This window comes from Mobula hypostoma, chromosome 1 (genome assembly GCF_963921235.1).
Source record: "Mobula hypostoma chromosome 1, sMobHyp1.1, whole genome shotgun sequence".
NCBI classification, from domain to species: domain Eukaryota; kingdom Metazoa; phylum Chordata; class Chondrichthyes; order Myliobatiformes; family Myliobatidae; genus Mobula; species Mobula hypostoma.
In genome coordinates, this window is record NC_086097.1 from 29,487,051 (window position 1) to 29,508,052 (window position 21,002).

At 43.6% G+C, this 21,002-nt stretch overlaps 1 protein-coding gene across 6 annotated transcripts in view; it reads right to left on the reverse strand.

Moving 5' to 3' along the window:
• dicer1 (dicer 1, ribonuclease type III) overlaps positions 1 to 21,002 on the reverse strand; it is a 177,709-nt gene that overhangs the window by 145,081 nt on the left and 11,626 nt on the right. For 2 of the 6 annotated variants that reach the window (XM_063045302.1, XM_063045314.1), the window contains exon 2: positions 19,087 to 19,256. The exons of the other annotated variants lie outside the window; for them this stretch is intronic. The gene's annotated coding sequence lies outside the window, so the exon portion shown is untranslated. The remainder of the gene's footprint in view (positions 1 to 19,086; positions 19,257 to 21,002) is intronic. 6 annotated transcript variants of the gene reach the window in all.

Here is a 21,002-nt window from a genome sequence, read left to right on the forward strand (position 1 = left end):
GAATACAAGTAACACCAGCCTGAAAACTTCAAATACAGTGGCATGCAAAAGTTTGGGCACCCCGGTCAAAATTTCTGTTACTGTGAATAGTTCAGTAGAAGATGAACTGATCTCCAAAAGTCATAAAGTTAAAGATGAAACATTCTTTTCAATATTTTAAGCAAGGTTAGTGTATTATTTTTGTTTTGTATAATTTTAGAGTGGGAAAAAAAGGAAAGGAACACCATGCAAAAGTTTAGGCACCCCAAGAGATTTGAGCTCTCAGATAACTTTTACCAAGGTCTCAGACCTTAATTAGCTTGTTAGGGCTATGGCTTGTTCACTCATTGTTAGGAAAGGCCAGGTGATGCAAATTTCAAAGCTTTATAAATACCGACTCCTCAAACCTTGTCCCAACAATCAGCAGCCATGGGCTCCTCTAAGCAGCTGCCTAGCATGCTGAAAATTAAAATAAATGATGCTCACAAAGCAGGAGAAGGCTATAAGAAGATAGCAAAGCGTTTTCAGGTAGCTGTTTCCTCAGTTCGTAATGCAATTAAGAAATGGCAGTTAACAGGAAAGATGGAGGTTAAGTTGAGGTCTGAAAGACCAAGAAAACTTTCCGAGAGAACTGCTCATAGGATTGCTGGAAAGGCAAATCAAAACCACTGTTTGACTGCAAAAGACCTTCAGGAAGGTTTAGCAGACTCTGGAGTGGTGGTACACTGTTCTACTGTGCAGCAACACCTGCACAAATATGACCTTCATGGAAGAGTCATCAGAAGAAAACCTTTCCTGCATCCCCACCACAAAATTCAGCGTCAGAAATTTGAAAAGAAACATCTAAACAAGCCTGATGCATTTTGGAAACAAGTCCTGTGGACTGAAGTTAAAATAGAACTTTCTGGCTGCAATGAGCAAAGGTATGTTTGGAGAAAAAAGGGTGCAGAATTTCATGAAAAGAACGCCTCTCCAACTGTTAAGCACGGGGGTGGATCGATCATGCTTTGGGCTTGTGTTGCAGCCAGTGGCACAGGGAACATTTCACTGATAGAGGGAAGAATGAATTCAATTGATTACCAGCAATTTCTGGAAGCAAACATCACACCGTCTGCAAAAAAAGCTGAAGATGAAAAGAGGATGGCTTCTACAACAGGATAATGATCCTAAACACACTTCAAAATCCACAATGGACTACCTCAAAAGGCGCAAGCTGAAGGTTTTGCCATGGCCCTCACAGTCCCCCGAACTAAACATCACTGAAAATCTGTGGATAGACCTCAAAAGAGCAGTGCATGCAAGACGACCCAAGAATCTCACAGAACTAGAAGCCTTTTGCAAGGAAGAATAGGCAAAAAAAAAACCCCAAACAAGAATTGAAAAACTCTTAGCTGGCTACAGAAAGCATTTACAAGCTGTGATACTTGCCAAAGGGGGTGTTACTAAGTACTGACCATGCAGGGTGCCCAAACTTTTGCTTTGGGCCCTTCTCCTTTTTTGTTATTTTGGAACTGTAAAAGATGGAAATAAAAAAGTAATCTTACTTAAAATATTAAAGAAATGTGTCATCTTTAACTTTATGCCTTTTGGAAATCAGGTCATCTTTTACTCGCTTAGCTATTCACAGTAACAGAAATTTTGACCAGGGGTGCCCAAACTTTTGCATGCCACTGTAACTTCACAGCAATGGTGCGTGTGATGTTCCCTGTCTGGTAGCAGAGTGGAACAACTCAGTCAATGGTCATATTAGTCAACTGGTAGAGTTAGGTATACTAATGGAACGCAGGGAGCAGACTCAACCGTGAGGGTTAGGTACACTAATGGAGCCCAGGGAGAAGATACAGGAAATTAAGATGTCAAGACCAAAGGTCACTTAAACTGTCCTCAAATAATTGATAATGGTTATCTAAATGGAACAGAATCAGAAACCAGCTTCAAGGTTTATTTCAATCTGAGCAAAAAGACATGCAAGTAGCTATTCAGAAAGACCAAGTGATTAAATCCAAACTTCATTCAGTTGTCAGCATTACAGCTCAATTTGATTTGCCCATTAGTTTTGCTTTCATTAACATCAACATTGCTGCTTCAAGTAACAAAAGGACCTCTCTTCAAACTGAATGACTCTTCCTCTCAACATTCGGCAAACCTCTCCTATTCACACACACTTCGTATTTCTTTTACTAAAAAGCTGCCTTTTAGAAAAAAAAATCAGAGGTCCGCAAAAAAATGTTGGGAAGAATGAGTATTTCTCTGCAATACAATAACATACTTCTTTACAGTTACAGTGCAATAACAAATCTACACAATAGTAATGTGAATTACTTACATATTTTGACTCATTGATGCTTATCCTACTTACTGTAGATACCCGCCAGATCAACCATCACTGGTTTGTAGATTCAGAACTAGCAGCACCAACCTAACCAATTATCCCCACAACACTCACAACGTGCCGGAGGAACTCAGCAGGTCGGGTAGCATCCGTGGAAAAGATAGGTCGACGTTTCGGGCCGGAACCCTTCGTCAGGACTGTAGGGGGAAGGGGCAGAGGCCCTATAAAGAAGGTGGGGGGAGGGTGGGAAGGGGAAGGCTGGTAGGTTCCAGGTGAAAAACCAGTAGGGGGAAAGATAAAGGGGTGGGGGAGGGGAAGCAGGGAGGTGATAGGCAGGAAAGGTGAAGAAGGAATAGGGGAAAACACAATGGGTAGTAGAAGGAGGCGGAACCAAGAGGGAGGTGGTAGGTAGCTGGGGGAGGGGGCAGAGTGACATAGGGATAGGGGAAGGGAGGGGGAGGGAATTACCGTAAGTTGGAGAACAGTTATCCCTGCAACAGACTCTGCATCACAGATATAGATCAACATGGAAATGCCTAATATCACATCACACCAAGATTGCAAATATAACACAAAGATGTTTCTGGTTATAGAAAGCCACTGATCCTGAAAATGAAACCTGTTAATAAAGCCAAAACTGGACTCAGTCAATCTTAGTTGCAGATATGAAGCACGATAAATAACTGTAAAACAGAAGCTGTGACAAAACAGTATCTTTCATACCTCTGGGTCCCACTAAACCTCCGAGCTTACTGAAAGTGGACAATGTCCGATGAAATCAAAACAATCATCACCCATGATACCCTATCCTTTTGTACATTGGTTGTTTGCCAGTCTTCGTGCAGTTTTTCACAGATTCTAATGTATTTCCCTGTTCTACTGTGAATGTCCACAAGGAAATGAATCCCTGATAGTATATGGTGACATACTTTTCTGGGAGAATAAAGAGTGAGGCAGTAGATCAATGATGGCAGCTACTCAAGAAAACATTTCAAATATCAGCTAAGTTATTCCAGCTATACACTACTTGGAAAGGTGTGGTGAAAACTCTGTAAGCATACAGTGATGCAAAGAGAATAAAGTAAGCCTGACAATTGCAAATTGTTTTATATTCATAGAAACATAGAAAACCTTCAGCACATACAAGCCCTTCGGCCCACAATGCTGTGCCAAACATGTACTTTAGAAATTACCTAGAGTTACACATAACCTCTATTTTTCTAAGCTCCATGTACCTATCCAGGAGTCTCTTAAAAGACCCTATCATATCCGCCTCCACCACCATCATCAGCAGCCCATTCCATGCACTCGCCATTCTCTGCGTAAAAAAACTTACCCGACATCTCCTCTGTATCTACTTCCAACCACCTTAAAACTGTGCCCTCTCATGTTAGCCATTTCAGCCCTGGGAAAAAGCCTCTGACTATCCACACGATCAATGCCTTTCATTATTTTGTACACCTCAATCAGGTCATCTCTCATCCTCTGCCGCTCTAAGGAGAAAAGGCTGAGTTCACTCAACCTATTCTCATAAGGCATGCTCCCCAATCCAGGCAACATCCTTGTAAATCTCCTCTTCACTCTTTCTATAGTTTCTACATCCTTCCTGTGGTGAGGTGACCAAAACTGAGCACAGTACTCCAAGTGGGGTCTGATCAGGGTCCTATACAGCTGTAACATTACCTCTCAGCTCTTAACCTCAATCCCATGGTTGATGGAAGCCAATGCACTGTATGCTTTCTTAACCACAGAGTCAACCTGCGCAGCAGCTTTGAGTGTCCTATGGACTCGTACCCCAAGATCCCTCTGATCCTCCACACTGCCAAGAGTCTTACCATTAACACTATATTCTACCATCATATTTGACCTACCAAAATGAACTATCTCACACTTATCTGGGTTGAACTCCATCTGCCACTTCTCAGCCCAGTTTTGCATCCTATTGATGACCCACTGTAACCTCTGACAGCCCTCCACACTATCCACAACACACCCAACCTTTGTGTCATCAGCAAATTCACCAACCCATCCCTCCAGTTCCTCATCCAGGACATTTATGAAAATCACGAAGAGAAGGGGTCCCAGAACAGATCCCTGAGGCACACCACTGATCACCAACCTCCATGCAGAATATGACCCATCTACAACCATTCTTTGCCTTCTGTGAGCAAGCCAGTTCCGGATCCACAAAGCAATTTCCCCTTGAATCCCATGCCTCCTTACTTTCTCAATAAGCCTTGCATGGGATACCTTATCAAATGCCTTGCTGAAATCCATATACACTACATCTACTACTCTCCCCTCATCAATGTGTTTAGTCACATCCTCAAAAAATTCAATCAGGCTTGTAAGGCACAACCTGCCTTTGACAGAGCTAAGCTGATGATTCCTAATCATATTACGCCTCTCCAAATGTTCATAAATCCTGTTTCTCAGGATCTTTTCCATCAACTTAGCAACCACTGAAGTAAGACTCATTGGTCTATAATTTCCTGGGCTACCTCTACTCCCTTTCTTGGATAAGGGAACAACATCTGCAACCCTCCAAACCTCTGGAACCTCTCCTGTCCCCACTGATGATACAAAGATCATAGCCAGAGGCTCAGCAATCTCCTCCCTCGCCTCCCACAGTAGCCTGGGGTATATCTCATCCAGTCCCGGAAACTTATCCAACTTGATGCTTTCCAAAAGCTTCAGTACATTCTCTTTCTTAATGTCCATATGCTCAAACTTTTCAATCTGCTGTAAGTCATCCCTACAATCGTCAAGATCCTTTTCCGTAGTGAATAGTGAAGCAAAGTATTTATAAAGTATCTCCGCTATCTCCTCCAGTTCCACACACACTTTTCCACTGTCACACTTGACTGGTCCTATTCTCTCACATCTTATCCTCTGGCTCTTCACATACTTGAATGCCTTGGGGTTCTCCTTAACCCTGCTCGCCAAGTCTTCTCATGGCCCCTTCTGGCTCTCCTAATTTTATTCTTAAACTCCTTCCTGCTAGCCTTATAATCTCTTAGATCTCCATCATTAGGCTTTTTGAACCTTTCATAAGCTTTTTTCTTCTTGACTAGATTTTCAACAGCCTTTGTTAATCACGGTTCCTGTACCCTACCATCCTTTCACTGTCTCATTGGGACATACCTATGCAGAACACCACACAAATATCCCCTGCACATTTGCCACATTTCTGCCGTACATTTTCCTGAAAACATCTGTTCCCAATTAATGCTTTCAAGTCCCTACCCAAAAGTTTCATATTTCCCCTTACTCCCCTTGTTCCTATCCCTCTCCAATGCTCTGGTAAAAGATCATTACAGGTGTCCCCCGCTTTTTGAACATTCGCTTTATGAAACCTCTCAAAGACCTACATTAGTTCCCTGTTTTCGCTAACAGAAGGTATTTTCACTGTTACGAAAAAAGGCAGCGGCGGAAAAAGCAGCGCGCGCCCTGAGCAGCCGCTCTCCCCCAGATTCGGGACGGCATTCTCGCCGGCATTGCTTAAACACGAGCCTGTGAGCATCCGTTAGCAAGATGAGTTCTAAGGTATCGGAAAAGCCTGAAAGAGCTCGTAAGGGTGTTACACTTAGTGTAAAACTAGACATAATTAAATGTTTTGATCGTAGTGAACGAAGTAAGGACAAAGTGAATTTGGCTTGTGGAAGTTGACGAAGATGATGTTGAAGAGGTTTTGGCATCTCATGACCAAGAACTGATAAATGAAGAGCTGATGCAATTAGAAGAGGAAAGGATAACAATCGAAACCGGATGCAGTAGCGAAAGTGAAGTTGTCCAGGAACTGAATGTGAAGCAATTGCGTGAGATTTTTGCTGCAACGATTTTAATTTTGAAAGGGTACATCGGTTTAGGGCATATTTGCAAGATGGTTTACAAAGAACTGTGTGATAGAAAAATGTGCGAGGCTCAGCAGTCAAGCATACAGTACTGTCGTTTTTCAAGCCTTCCACATCAGCCACAGCAGACGATGAACCTCGACCTTTGCCATCGAGGCGGGCAGTCATAGGAGATGAGCTACCTGCCCTAATGGAAACAGACGATGATGAAATGACACCCCAGTGTCCCACCACCCTAACCCCCAGGCCACAGACAGATACCGATTCGCGGAGAATGCAGCGATAGCCGGGTGGCACCTAATTAATTAGCATGTTTATTTCAGCATTTTTCTTAAAGATGTGCTGTGTGCCTCCCAGCTACTGCTGCATTCTCCGCGAATCGGTATCGGTCAGCGGCCCGGAGGGTGGGAGCCATTGCACCTCCCCAACCTCCGACGACTCAGCCTAACACACCATCATCAGTGTGCTCTGCGCTGTCTTCCCGATTCCCGTGATACTACACTGTACATACATTATTTCTACTTTATATAGGCTGTGTATTTTTACGTTATTTGGCAGCTTCATAGCTTAAAGGTTACTGGACAGTGTTTTTTTGCTGCGAGCGCTTGCGTGAGATTTTCTGCCGAAAGCGCCTGCACCGTGTTTCTGCTGCAAGCACTTGTGTGAGATTTTCACTACAGAGAACAATGCAGGCAATGATTGTGGAAAAGTATTTCTACTTTATATAGGCTGTGTATTTACATATCATTCCTGCTTTTACTATATGTTACAGTTATTTTAGGTTTTGTGTGTTATTTGGCATGATTTGGTAGGTTATTTTTGGGTCTGCGAATGTTCACAAAATTTTCCCATATAAATAAATGGTAATTGCTTCTTTGCTTTACAACATTCCGGCTTACGAACCGTTTCATAGGAACGCTCTCCCTTCCGAAGGTGGGGGAAACCTGTATCTCCAAAATGCTCTCCCACTGAGAGACCTGACACCTGACCAGGTTCATTTCCCAATACTAGATCAAGTACAGCCTTTCCTCTTGTAGGCTTATCTACATATTCTGTCAGGAAACCTTCAACACACCTAACAAACTCCACCCCATCTAAACTCCTTGCTCCAGGGAGATGCCAATCAATATTTGGGAAATTAAAATCTCCCACCATGACAACCCTGTTACTGACCCCTTCCAGTTTCTGACTTCCACCCACAGAGACTCAGTAGACAATCCCTCCATGACTTCCTCCTTTTTGGCAGCCGTGACTCTCTCTCTGATCAACAGTGCCTCGCCCTCACCTCTTTTGCCTCCCTCCCTGTCCTTTCTGAAACATCTAAAGCCTGGCACTCGAAGTAACCATTCCTACTCCTGAGCCATCCAAATGTCTGTAATGGCCATAACATTGTAGCTCCAAGTACTGATCTACACTCTCAGCTCATCTGCTTTGTTCATGATGCTTCTTGCATTAAAATAGACACATCTTAAACCATTAGTCTCAGTGCATCCCTTCTCTATCACCTGCCTATCCTCCCTCTTGCACTGTCTCCAAGCTTTCTCAATTTGTGAGCCAACCACCTCTTCCTCCATCTCTTCATTTCGGTTCCCATTCCCCAGCAATTCTAGTTTACACTCTCCTTAGCAAACCTCCCTACCAGGATGTTGGTCCCCCTCAGATTCAAGTGCAACCCATCCTTTTTGTACAGGTCACGTCTGTCCCAAAAGAGGTCTCAATGATCCAGAAATCTGAATCCCTGCCTCCTGCTCCAATCCCTCAGCTACATATTTATCCTCTACCTCATTCTATTCCTATATTCACTGTTGTGTGGCACAGGCAGTAATCCCGAGATTACTACCTTTGAGGTCCTGCTTCTCAATTTCCTTCCTAAGTCTCTGAAGACTATTTTCAGGACCTCCTCCCTTTTCATACCCAAGTTGTTGGTACCAATATATACCACAACCTCTGGCTGCTCTCCTTCCCACTTCAGGATATCGTGGATGCGATCGGAAACATCCCGGACCCGGGCACCTGGGAGGCAAACTACCGTCCATGTTTCTTTCCTGCGTCCACAGAATCACCTGTCTGACCCCCTATTACTGCTGCCTTCTTCCTTTCCCTACCCTTCTGAGCCTCAGGGCCAGAAGCGCGGCCACTGTTGCTTCCCCCAGGCAGACCGTTCGCCCCAAACAGTAGGGGGACAGACACAGCGGTACTCTAATACCTGACTCTTGCCTTTCCCCCTCCTGACTGTGACCCACGTATCTGTCTCCCGAGGCCCTGGTGTGACTACTTGCCCATAGCTCCTCTCTATCACCTTCTCACCTTCCCTAAGCAGACAAAGGTCATAGAGCTGCAGCGCCAGGTCCCTAACCCAGTCCCCGAGGAGCTGCAGCTCGATGCACCTGGGGCAGATGTGGCCTTCCGGGAGGCTGAGAGTCTCCCGGACTTCCCAAATCCGACACCCAGTACAGAACACGGGTCTCACAGACATACTTCCTGTTTCTATTCTACAAAGGTAACAACTCACCTCGATCTGTTATCGCGGAAGCCCTGTTGAGCCAAAACCTTCTCACTAAGTCTACCTCTACTCTGACGCCTGCTCTTTGAGCTGGTCTAACTCGCTGACATCCATGTGCTTACAGAGTTGTCCCTCGATCATAGGATTATGCATGAAATTATAAGCAGGGATGACTAAAATGAGAACCATCTTCAGGAAATAAAACCTGTCCAAAATTTAACTTCTGATACTTTGTGGCTAGTGAAACCAATTATTCAGATTGTCCCACTGAAACTATATAGGGAAAGGCTTTATATGAATGTTCCTGCTATTAGCATTGTTGGAGGTGTATCCCTGCCACTAAGGTACAGTTCAAGACAAGTCTGTCACTTAGTTGTTTATGTTCATGGAGTCAGAACTTAACACTGTAACAAAGTGGTATCTTTTTGGAGTTTTGAACAGACACCAGCATTGAATTTTCAAAGGAGTTCTGCTAGTTGATGTCCTGCTATTGTAAATATGTTACTCTGTAAGTTTACTTGGCTATATTCCAAATGTGAAAGTAGATGATTATAGCAACAAAAATCGTAGTTAATCATTTATTGTCATCTTTATGATTGTGCCAGGAGAGTGAGATTCAGCTGGACTCTCATCTGGAGGTTTGCTGTGTGAATAAACACTTATAATTCCCAGTTAGATCTTCCTTGTGGCTCAGCTTTAGTCAATCACAACAAAGTAAATCAAATCCCCTGTATCGGAGGGTTTATAAAGAAGTGGTATTTTGGACGGTGAAGGTTATCAAAAATTACAGAGGGATCTTAATCAGCTGAGCAAGTGGGCCAATGAATGGCAAATCTAAATTAATTCAGAAAAGCACGAGGTACTGCAGCCTACTTAGAAAATCAAATGCAATAGGACTTTCACTGAATGGCAGGGCCTTCTGGAGTGTTGTAGAGCACAGGGATCATCAAGTACAAATACACAGTTCACTGCAAGTTTAGTCACAGATAAGCAGGATGATAAAAGTGCTGTTCTGGCCTTCACTAGTCAGGGCAGAGTATAAAAGTTAGGAGATTATGATGTGGTTGTGTAGGGTACTGGTGAGGCTGAAGTTGTAGTAGTGTTCAGTTTTGCTAAAGGAAAAACGTTATTAAACTGAAAATAGTACAGGTCCACAATCCCTTACCCAAAATTTTAAGATCTGAAAACTGAAGTTTTTCGTGTGGAGTGTGTTTGGCGCACCAACAGCTGACATCACTCAGGTGTGACGTGGCAGCACTAGCAAAGGCTTTCGGATGTCAGTTATGGCTCAGCACTCGTACTGGTTACACATGCATTTGCTGTTCGCTGATATTTTGTGTTCACTGTTGACTTTGTGTCTAATTTCACTGTGAAAATGTCAAAAAGAGCTGCAGATACCTCTATGGGTAGCAATAAGAAAAAGGAAGCATCTATCATCATCAATAACTCAGAAAATATTCAGAGGGTTGGCTGCAGAAATTTAAGCAGCGTCATGGTGTAAAATATCTGAAAATGTGTTGAAAAAGCTTCTGCTGATCATGAAGCAGCTGAAAATTACATTGACGAATTTGCCAATACCTGATAAAAAACCTTAGTCCTGAACAAACCTACAATACTGATGAAACAGCTTCGTACTGGCACTAAGTTCCTAGAAAAACATTAACGGCTGATGACGATATGGTGAAAATGTGTGATCAGTTAATTGCCGGCCTTGAACAATGTGCATTTATCAGTGAGCAAGAGATTATGGCAGTTTACTCAGTTAAAGAGAGATTGCTTAGACATAAACCTATGTTAATGAGACAGATGACACTTGAAGTCTTTAAAAACGCCCTCTGTCGTAGTGCTGCTTCATAACTTGAGAATCCTGTTCCTGGCCCATCAGGTACCTGTGGAGTATTTAGCTTTGTTTGCCAGACTTAATGCAGCTTAACTAGAGGTACCTGTACGTATTTAGCTTAGTTTGAACCTGTATATGTCCTAGAGTATTTACGTTCTACATTTATTCCAATAAGTCATTTACCACGTATTTGATTAGGTTCATTTGAAGCTGAATATTTTTGTTTTATTGAATGTTTTTGTTGGAAGTAAAATGTACTAGTGTATTATGGTCTACAATTAACACATTACTTCATTTATCAGTATATCTGTTGTGTTCTGGTTAACAACAGATGGTGCAATCCGGGTCATATTACGATCGAGGAACATGTTTGTAGACCGGATATTGAACTTTTTACTGTTGGACTTCGGCCATATTCCACCGAGATACGATACTGGGCAGCACGAGAGGTCGTTCCTGCCTGTGGCCATTGAACTTGCAGCTCCTCCCGTGGAGGGTCAGACACCCTGAGCCAATAGACTGGTCCTCGACTTATTTTCCATCTGGCATAGTTTGCATTTTGTTGTTTGATTGTTTGTGGTTTTTGTATTGCTATATTTATGCTCTACTCTTGGTTGGTGCGGCTGTAACGAAACCCAATTTCCCTCGGGATCAATAAAGTATATCAATCTATCTATATTACTCTATAAATAAACTGCAATAGTATTTGTAAAAGAGTGCGGATCTGGAAAACCTGGAAGTTCTCTCTCCAGCACTCATTGTTTGAGCATGCACAGACTTTTTTCCTGTCATTATTCCCTAAACAATACAGTATAACAACTATTTACATAACATTTACATTGTATTAGGTATTATAAGTAATCTAGAGTTGATTTAAAGTATACGGGAGGATGTGCATATTTCCGGAGCTCCCCCGGACCCTGAAGTCCACCGCACCGAGACAGGTTAATTATCAATATAATTATCAATTTTCTGAAATCCAAAAAATTCTGAATTCTGAAATGCAACTGACCCCAAGGATTTCGGATAAGGGATTGTGGAACTGTACAGAAAAGATTAGTACAGTAGTGTAGCGGTTAATACAGCGCTAATATAATGCCAGCAACCCAGGGTCAATTCCCGCCATTCTCTATAAGGGGTTTGTACATTTTCCCCATGACTGCTCGAGTTTCCTCCTAGTGCTCCAGATTTCTCCCACATTCCAAAGACATATGGATTAGTAGGTTAATTGGTCACATGGCTGTAACTGGCCAGTATGGGCTCATTACGGTGTGGTATCCCTAAATTGAAAAAAAAATTACAAGCATGTTGCCAGAGTGTGGGGGCCTGAATTATCAGGAGAGGTCATGCACACTAGTACTTTATTCCTTGGAGCTCACGAGACTCACAGGTGATCTTATATAGGATCTATAAAAATGTATAAACCTTGAGGGTATAGAAAGGGTGAATGCACGCCCTTTCTATTTCCCACTCAAAAACTTTTATAGATGTACCATGGAGAGCAATCTGACAGGCTGAATCACTGTCTGGTATGGGGACAGGGTGGTGGTGTGCTATTGCACAGGACCAAAAGCAGCTGCAGAGGGTTGTAAATTCAGTTGGTTCCATCTTGGTTACTAGGCTACAAAGTACCCAGGACATCTTCAAGGAGTGGTGTCTCAGAAAGGCAGCGTCCAATATTAAGGACCTCCAGCACCCAGGGCATGTCCTTTTTCTCGTTGTCACCATCAGGTAGGAGGTATAGAAGTCTCAAGGCACACACTCAGCGATTCAGGAACAGCTTCTTCCCCTCTGCCATCCGACTCCTAAATGAACATTTAACCCATGAACACTATACTCACCTTTTTAAAAATGGATATTATTATTTCTGTTTTTGCACAATTTTTAATCTATTCAATATACATATACTATAACTTATTTATTTTTTAGCTTTTTTTCTTCTACATTAGTGCATTGAGCTGCTGCAGCTAAGTTAACAAATTTCATGACACATGCTGGTGATAATAAATCTGATTCTGTATTCAGTCCAGGGTCGTGGAAATCAAAACAAGAAAGCATAAATTTTTTTTGGGGGGGGGGGAGGAGATTTAGTAATACTTAGAGGGGCACCTTTTTGCACAAATGGTGTTATGTATGTGAAATGAGATGCCAAAGGAAATAACTGAGGCAGGTACTATACCAACTTTTAAAAAGACAGTTGAATGTGTACATGCATTGGAAAGTATTATAAGATTATGAGCCGAACGCTGGCAAACGGGACCAGCTTGGATGGAGCATCTTGGTTGGCATGAACAAGTTGGGACAAATGGTCTATTACCATACAGCACAACTGTCTGTGAAATCATGAGGAGGACAGAGGAAATTGTAAGAATCTTTCTCCCCTGGTTGGAATGTCCAAACCAAAAGAGCATAGGCAAGAGAATCACAGATGACAACACATCATCATCCCCAACTTCTGCCATCTCTAAAGGGATCCTACCACCCTCTGCTTTCTACAGGGATCACTCCCTCTGTGATTCCCTTGTCTACTCCTCCATCTCCACTAACCCCCGCCTTCCAACAATGCTACATCTACCCATTCACCTGCATTCAAGGCCCAAAACAGTCCTACCAGGTAAGGCTGCTGGGGCCATCCAATGTGTCCAGTGCTCTCAATGCAGCCTCCTCTGTATTGGTGAGACCCATTGTAAACAGGGGCACCACTTCATTGAGCACCTCTGCTCCATACACCAAAAGCAGAGCTTCCCAGTGGCCAAATATTTTAATACCAATTCCCATTCCCATTCTGACATGTTGGTCCATGGCCTCCTCTTGTGTCAAGTCAAGGCCACCCTCCAACTTGATGGCATGAATATTGATTTCTCTCTGAAATGTCCCCCCCCCCACTTCTATTAACCATTCTGGCCTGACCTCTGCTCACCTGCTACCACCACCCCTAGTGTCCCCTCTTCCTTCCCTTTCTCCTATCAGATTTCTTTTTCTCTAGCCCTTTTCCCTTCCCACACCTTCATTTCCACAGATGTTGCCCGATTTGCTGAATTCCTCCAGCATCTTGTGCGTGTTGCCATAGATGAGTGGTGACAATTACAAGTTCAGAGGAAACCTAACTATTTTTAAACCACAGAGGCTGAAATTTGGAACACACTGTAAAGTGAGGAAGCAGTAAGCACTCCCAACACAGGTATTTAGAGAAGTACTTCAGTTTCAAAGACATACAGGGTTGCAGGCAAAATGGTGGTACAGGTGGCCCCCGTTTTCCGAACGTTCGCTTTACGACATATCGCTCTTACGAAAGACCTACATTAGTTACCTGTTTTCGCTAACAGGTGTTTTCACTGTTACGAAAAAAGGCAGAGCGCACCCAAACAGCCAAGCTCCTCCCCCGGAACTGCATTCTAGCCGCCATTGCTTAAACACGTGCTTCATCCCGAATTATTTTGTGCATCCGTTAGCAAGGTGAGTTCTAAGGTATCAGAAGAGCCTAAAAGAGCTTGTAAGGTGTTACACGTATAATTACGCGTTTTGATCGTGATGAATGAAGTAAGGACATTGTCCGCGCGTTGAACTTGCCTGCATCCACCATTTGCACTATTTATACGCAGAGAGAAAGAATTTTGAAAGCTGCCAATGTTACTGTTGGTTCTGCTCGTAGCAAAGTGGTCTCTCTTAGTCGGCATCCAATAATGGATAAAGTGGAAAGTCTATTGCTTGAGTGGATTGATGGGTGTACAAAGCGTGGTGTTCTGTTAAGTTTTCTTGTACTTAAGGAGAAATCAGTCAGCCTTTTTAATAAGCTGAAACAGAAAGCACTGGACGATGGTGATGAAAGTGTTGCAAAAGTGGAATTTAAAGGTTATGGGTGGTTTGATCGGTTTCTGAGGCGAGGCCAGCTTCATAGCTTAAGCAGTGGTCCCCAACCTCCGGGCCGCGGACCGGTACATTGCTGCGAAGAATGCAGGGGTGCAGCAGCAGTCGGAGCGCACCCAGCACATCTTTAAGAGCCGAAATAAACAAGCTAATTAATTAGGTGCCGCCCGGCATGTAAATGTCGGCCCAGATCAGAGGCGATTACTGATTGCATCAGGTGGTTATTCATATAAGCAAGGGTGTAACTGTGACAAAACTACAATTTATTGGCGTCTTCCCGATTCCAGTAAGTGAAACTACACTGTACATTTCTACTTTATATAGACTGTGTATTTTTATGTGTTATTTGGTATGATTTGGCAGCTTCATAGCTTAAAGGTTACTGGAGAGAGTGTTTCTGCCAAGAGCGCTTCCGCGAGATTCTTGCTGCGCTAGACAGTGCTGCAGAGAAGTATTTCTACTTTATATAGGCTGTGTACTTATCATATCATTTCTGCTTTTACTATACGTTACTGTTATTTTAGGTTTTATATGTTACCTATATCCTACTAAATTATATTGTCTGTTTGTGACCTCCAATTAGCGCAAACGGTGTATTACAGCGGCACTTTTTTTGGCTAAATCGAATTAAAATACGCTAACTTACAGAATGCAGGCAAAGTTCAAGGTTATATATTCGTATAAAATTGCTCATTCACCAAAATAAACAGGCTAGCTTTCACCTGAGACCGGATCAGCCATCATGGAAATCGAGACGCGACAGCCCAACGCATGCACACGGCCAGTCTCAGGAGTGACACCTACTGGAGCAAAAGGGCAGGGCAGCTCTATTTCGAGGGATCACCATCAGTATGTGCAGGATTGGAACAGATCTAACTGCCACCCATCAATAAGAGATAATTAAATCTTATTGTAATGACATACTTCGAGACACCCATAAAACCCTTTGCTGCAGTCAAATGACAGCGGTGACTATATCACGTCCACTTAGGAGAGCGCAAACCACATCAAGAATAATCAGCATCCTTTGGTGTTACTGCTTCATATCTTCTATCCAGCATTAGGGTAAAAAAAAAAGGTCAGCCTAATTATGCCACGTGGAAAGGGAAGGGGGACATGATGGTCAAGAGATGATGCCAAACGTCATCGGGAATCGGCAAGGAGAGGGAGAGAACAAGAATCAGATGAGGCCAGGGCCACACGACTCCAGGATCAGAGTCAGATGAGGCCAGGGCCACACGACTCCAGGATCAGAGGGTCAGGACAAAAAAAGATGAGAGAAGAGACAGAGGAGGAGAGGCATGCAAGACAAACAACAAACAGCAGAAGAGGTGAAGAGACGGGGGATGAAAGGGCTGCATGTCTCCAGAAGGGTGGCAAATAAACCAGAAATAATGCCATCAAAAGTGTCCTTCGTTAAATGAGGAGCAGCTATATTTGTTTTGCTACGCATCATTCTTCTTCAATAAACTGAGGTTTTCTACTTCAGTTTCCAAAGCAAAGCGATACCAATAGTATTCAGGAAAATTTTATGTTCATTCCGGTCAGGTCAGACTGCACTACCCTTCTCTCAATGGGTGCCCCAACTGGTCACCCCGTTGTGTAGTTTGGCATGATTTTGTAGGTTATTTTTTGGGTCTGGGAACGCTCAAAAATTTTTCCCATATAAATAAATGGTAATTGCTTCTTCACTTTACGACATTCCAGCTTACGAACCGTTTCATAGGAGCGCTCTACCTTCGGATAGCAGGGGAAACCTGTAAATGAGACTACTCTGGATGAGAACAATGGTCAGCATGGACATGGCAGAATAAAAGATCTGTTTCTGACTGCACAGTTGGAACTCTATGGATGTGATCTAATAAAATTCCCTGGATCCAAGAGATGACCCAGAAGAATGAAAGAGGCTGGAACCAGAAAATAAGCAGATTATGTCAATGTCATTGGAAATAATAGGGCATTTAGAATCAGAATTGTCACTGACACAAGTTGTGAGATTTGTTGCTTTCTGGCACCATCACACTGCAGGCAGACCAAATTACAAGTTACAATAAAACAGGATAGTGCAAAAGAGGAATAGCAAGGTAGTGCTCATGTCCGTTCAGAAATCTGATGGCATATGTGGAAAAAAACTGCCTAAGATGTTGTGAGCCTTTAAGCTCCTTTCCAACCTCCTTAATGGCAGTAATGGCATTCAGAAAATGATGAAACAACCTAACAGAGTTGATATGAATTTATGAAGGAAAAAGTGACTGACAAACCAGCTAGAGCTCTTTGAAAATTTAAGTGTGCAAACAAGGAAACCAGTACAGTACAGCATTTGGATTCCCACAAATCATTGATAAAGTACTATAGAAAAGGTTGTTGCACAAGAACTCATATGATTTCCTCTATTTCCTGAGGAGACTGAGGTCCTTTAACATCTGCCGGACGATGCTGAGGATGTTCTACGAGTCTGTCGTGGCCAGTGCTATTATGTTTGCTGTTGTGTGCTGGGGCAGCAGGCTGAGGGTAGCAGACACCAACAGGATCAACAAACTCATTCGTAAGGCCAGTGATGTTGTGGGGATGGAACTGGACTCTCTGACGGTGGTGTCTGAAAAGAGGATGCTGTCCAAGTTGCATGCCATCTTGGACAATGTCTCCCATCCACTACATAATGTACTGGGTGGGCACAGGAGTACATTCAGCCAGAGACTCGTTCCACCAAGATGCAACACAGAGCATCATAGGAGGTCATTCTGACCTGTGGCCATCAAACTTTACAACTCCTCCCTTGGAGGGTCAGACACTCTGAGCCAATAGGCTGGTCCTGGACCTATTTCCTGGCATAATTTACATATTACTATCTAACTATTTATGGTTTTATTACTATTTAATTATTTATGGTGCAACTGTAACGAAAACCAATTTTCCCCCGGGATCAATAAAGTATGACTATGACTATGCAACACACATAAAAGTTGCTGGTGAACGCAGCAGGCCAGGCAGCAACTTTTATGTGTGTTGCTTGAATTTCCAGCATCTGCAGAATTCCTGTTGTTTGACTATGACTATGATTGGGATATTATACTGGTAGATGGACTATGTGGGATATTTAGAATTTAGAGATATGGATTCAAAAGAGAGAGGCCCTCCACTGGTCAGGTTCGACCGTGGCTGTTGTGTCTCAGCTGTCAATGTGATATGCAAGCCAGGGCAGTACAATATGGTGAGAAACTATGTTGCCAATGTAGGACGCTCTCCCACTACGCAGCTGATGAAAAGATTATCTATTTAAGAGAAAAGTAATCAATTGTTCGCAAAGGTTCATGAATCTTTGGAATTCTTAGCCTACACAGATCCTTGGTGGATATATTGAGCATATTCAGTATTAGAGAACCACATGAATTACAAAGGCACACAAACTGCCAATGAAATAGTGGTAAATGTGATTACTATGGAGAAGAACAATACTCCAGATATGGTTTCAACTATGCCCTATAGTCATTTAATTTACCTTGAAATAAACATGAACATTTTATTTACTTTCCCAATTAGTGTACTTGCATTCTAGCCTTGACAGTACCAATTCAACTCAATTCTTCACCTCTACTGCTTCAAATATTCCTGCTAAACAACTGGTGGGTCTGCACACTGGCCAGCTTGGGTAAGGAAGGCAGCATTCCTTGAACATCAAGAACCCGATGCAATTTTGGGAAAAAAAAAATCATCCAGATTAATGAATGTTGGTATTGAGTCTAACCTCGTAAAAACCCGAGATATATCCCTTCAATTTAAATTTCCCAACTACCATAGTGAAATCCAAATAAGTCTTTAGATTAATAGCCCTGATCTCACTGCTAGCTCAGTAACCTAATCATCAGTGCACTAGTATACCCAGAATATTGTTGTCATTCTTCTCCACGCCTTGTGGTACATCGGGCTGCAACCCCGGCACTTCTTTAGCATTTTGTCTGTTTTTTTATGAGGCTGTGTTAGTTGTTAACTCGACGCTGAACACAACATGGATTGGAAAGTGTGCCAGGAGCAGGCTGGATTCAATCCTGGGACCACTCACCACAAAATCCAGTGCTGATGCATGACCAGCTGGCAAAAACATAGCCACCTAAAAAGGTGCCACTGTGGCGCAGAAGTTAGCATGACAGCAGTTTGGAGTAAAATTCCAATGCCGTCTGTAAGGAATTTGTACATCGACCACTGGGCGTATGTGTTTCCTCTGGGTGCTCTGGTTTCCTCCCACATTCCAATGGCATACTGGTTAGTAAGTAATAGGTCACTGTAAATTGCCTTCTGCTTAGGCTAGGGTAAAGCAGGTAGGTTGCTGGATGGTGGGCTCATTGGGCTGGAAAGAGCCTGTTCTACTCATTTCTAAATAAAATAAAATGCCACGTTATCAGCTATGATACAAGAAAGATTCCGCTGTAGTTACACTACCCAGAGCACCTGCAAGTGCTTTACAGAGCAAATAGGAAGCACCAGCTCCTTGGCATCTACTCATGTTTGCAAATGCCAATAGCAACTTGCAATGTTTACTATTACTGAAGCAGAATGAATAATGCGAAGACTGTTTACATTATGTAGTACATTCTTGAGAAATATCCAAATAATTCCACTAACAAAGTTATTTAAATACATGATTAGTCATCACTATAAACCTGGAGATACATGTTAAACCTGGAAGAACTGCAAAGCAGCACAATGCACTCACTATTCCAGCTCTGTTGAATGATGAATTCTTCATGTTGTGTTAAAGGAGCTTCAACATCCAATTCATTTGGAATCTTCACTTCACATGAAGAAGAGGATTTCCAGATTACGCTAAGTGCTTGCATCTTGGCTTTCATGTGTGGCTTAGTTATTAACCCAGTGGAACCGCTCCTGCTGAACAAAAACAACAGGAATTCTGCAGATGCTGGAAATTCAAGCAACACACATCAAAGTTGCTGGTGAACGCAGCAGGCCAGGCAGCACCTCTAGGAAGAGGTGCAGTCGACGTTTCAGGCTGAGACCCTTCGTCAGGACTAACTGAAGGAAGAGTGTGTAAGGGATTTGAAAGTTGGAGGGGGAGGGGGAGGGGGAGATCCGAAATGATAGAAGACAGGAGGGGGAGGGATAGAGCCGAGAGCTGGACAGGTGATAGGCAAAAGGGGATACAAGAGGATCATGGGACAGGAGGTCCGGGAAGAAAGACCGGGGGGGGGGGACCCAGAGAATGGGCAAGAGGCATATTCAGAGGGATAGAGGGAGAAAAAGGAGAGTGAGAGAAAGAAAACAACAGGAATTCTGCAGATGCTGGAAATTCAAGCAACACACATCAAAGTTGCTGGTGAACGCAGCAGGCCAAGCAGCATCTATAGGAAGAGGCGCAGTCGACGTTTCAGGCCGAGACCCTTCGTCAGGACTAACTGAAGGAAGAGTGAGTAAGGGATTTGAAAGCTGGAGGGGGAGGGGGAGATGCAAAATGATAGGAGAAGACAGGAGGGGGAGGGATAGAGCCGAGAGCTGGACAGGTGCTAGGCAAAAGGGGATACGAGAGGATCATGGGACAGGAGGTCCGGGAAATAAGACGGGGGGGGGGGGTGACCCAGAGGATGGGCAAGAGGTATATTCAGAGGGACAGAGGGAGAAAAAGGAGAGTGAGAGAAAGAATGTGTGCATAAAAATGAGTAACAGATGGGGTACGAGGGGGAGGTGGGGCCTAGCGGAAGTTAGAGAAGTCAATGTTCATGCCATCAGGTTGGAGGCTACCCAGACGGAATATAAGGTGTTGTTCCTCCAACCTGAGTGTGGCTTCATCTTTACAGTAGAGGAGGCCGTGGATAGACATGTCAGAATGGGAATGGGATGTGGAATTAAAATGTGTGGCCACTGGGAGATCCTGCTTTCTCTGGCGGACAGAGCGTAGATGTTCAGCAAAGCGGTCTCCCAGTCTGCGTCGGGTCTCACCAATATATAAAAGGCCACATCGAGAGCACCGGACGCAGTATATCACCCCAGTCGACTCACAGGTGAAGTGATGCCTCACCTGGAAGGACTGTTTGGGGCCCTGAATGGTGGTAACGGAGGAAGTGTAAGGGCATGTGTAGCACTTGTTCCGCTTACACGGATAAGTGCCAGGAGGGAGATCAGTGGGGAGGGATGGGGGGGACGAATGGACAAGGGAGTTGCGTAGGGAGCGATCCTTGCGGAATGCAGGGTGGGGGTGAGGGAAAGATGTGCTTAGTGGTGGGATCCCGTTGGAGGTGGCGGAAGTTACGGAGAATAATATGTTGGACCCCGGAGGCTGGTGGGGTGGTAGGTGAGGACTGGGGAACCCTATTCCTAGTGGGGTGGCTGGAGGATGGAGTGAGAGCAGATGTACGTGAAATGGGGGAGATGCGTTTAAGAGCAGAGTTGATAGTGGAGGAAGGGAAGCCCCTTTCTTTAAAAAAGGAAGACATCTCCCTCGTCCTAGAATGAAAAGTCTCATCCTGAGATCAGATGCAGCGGAGACGGAGGAATTGCGAGAAGGGGATGGCGTTTTTTTGCAAGAGACAGGGTGAGAAGAGGAATAGTCCAGATAGCTGTGAGAGTCAGTAGGCTTATAGTAGACATCAGTGGATAAGCTGTCTCCAGAGACAGAGA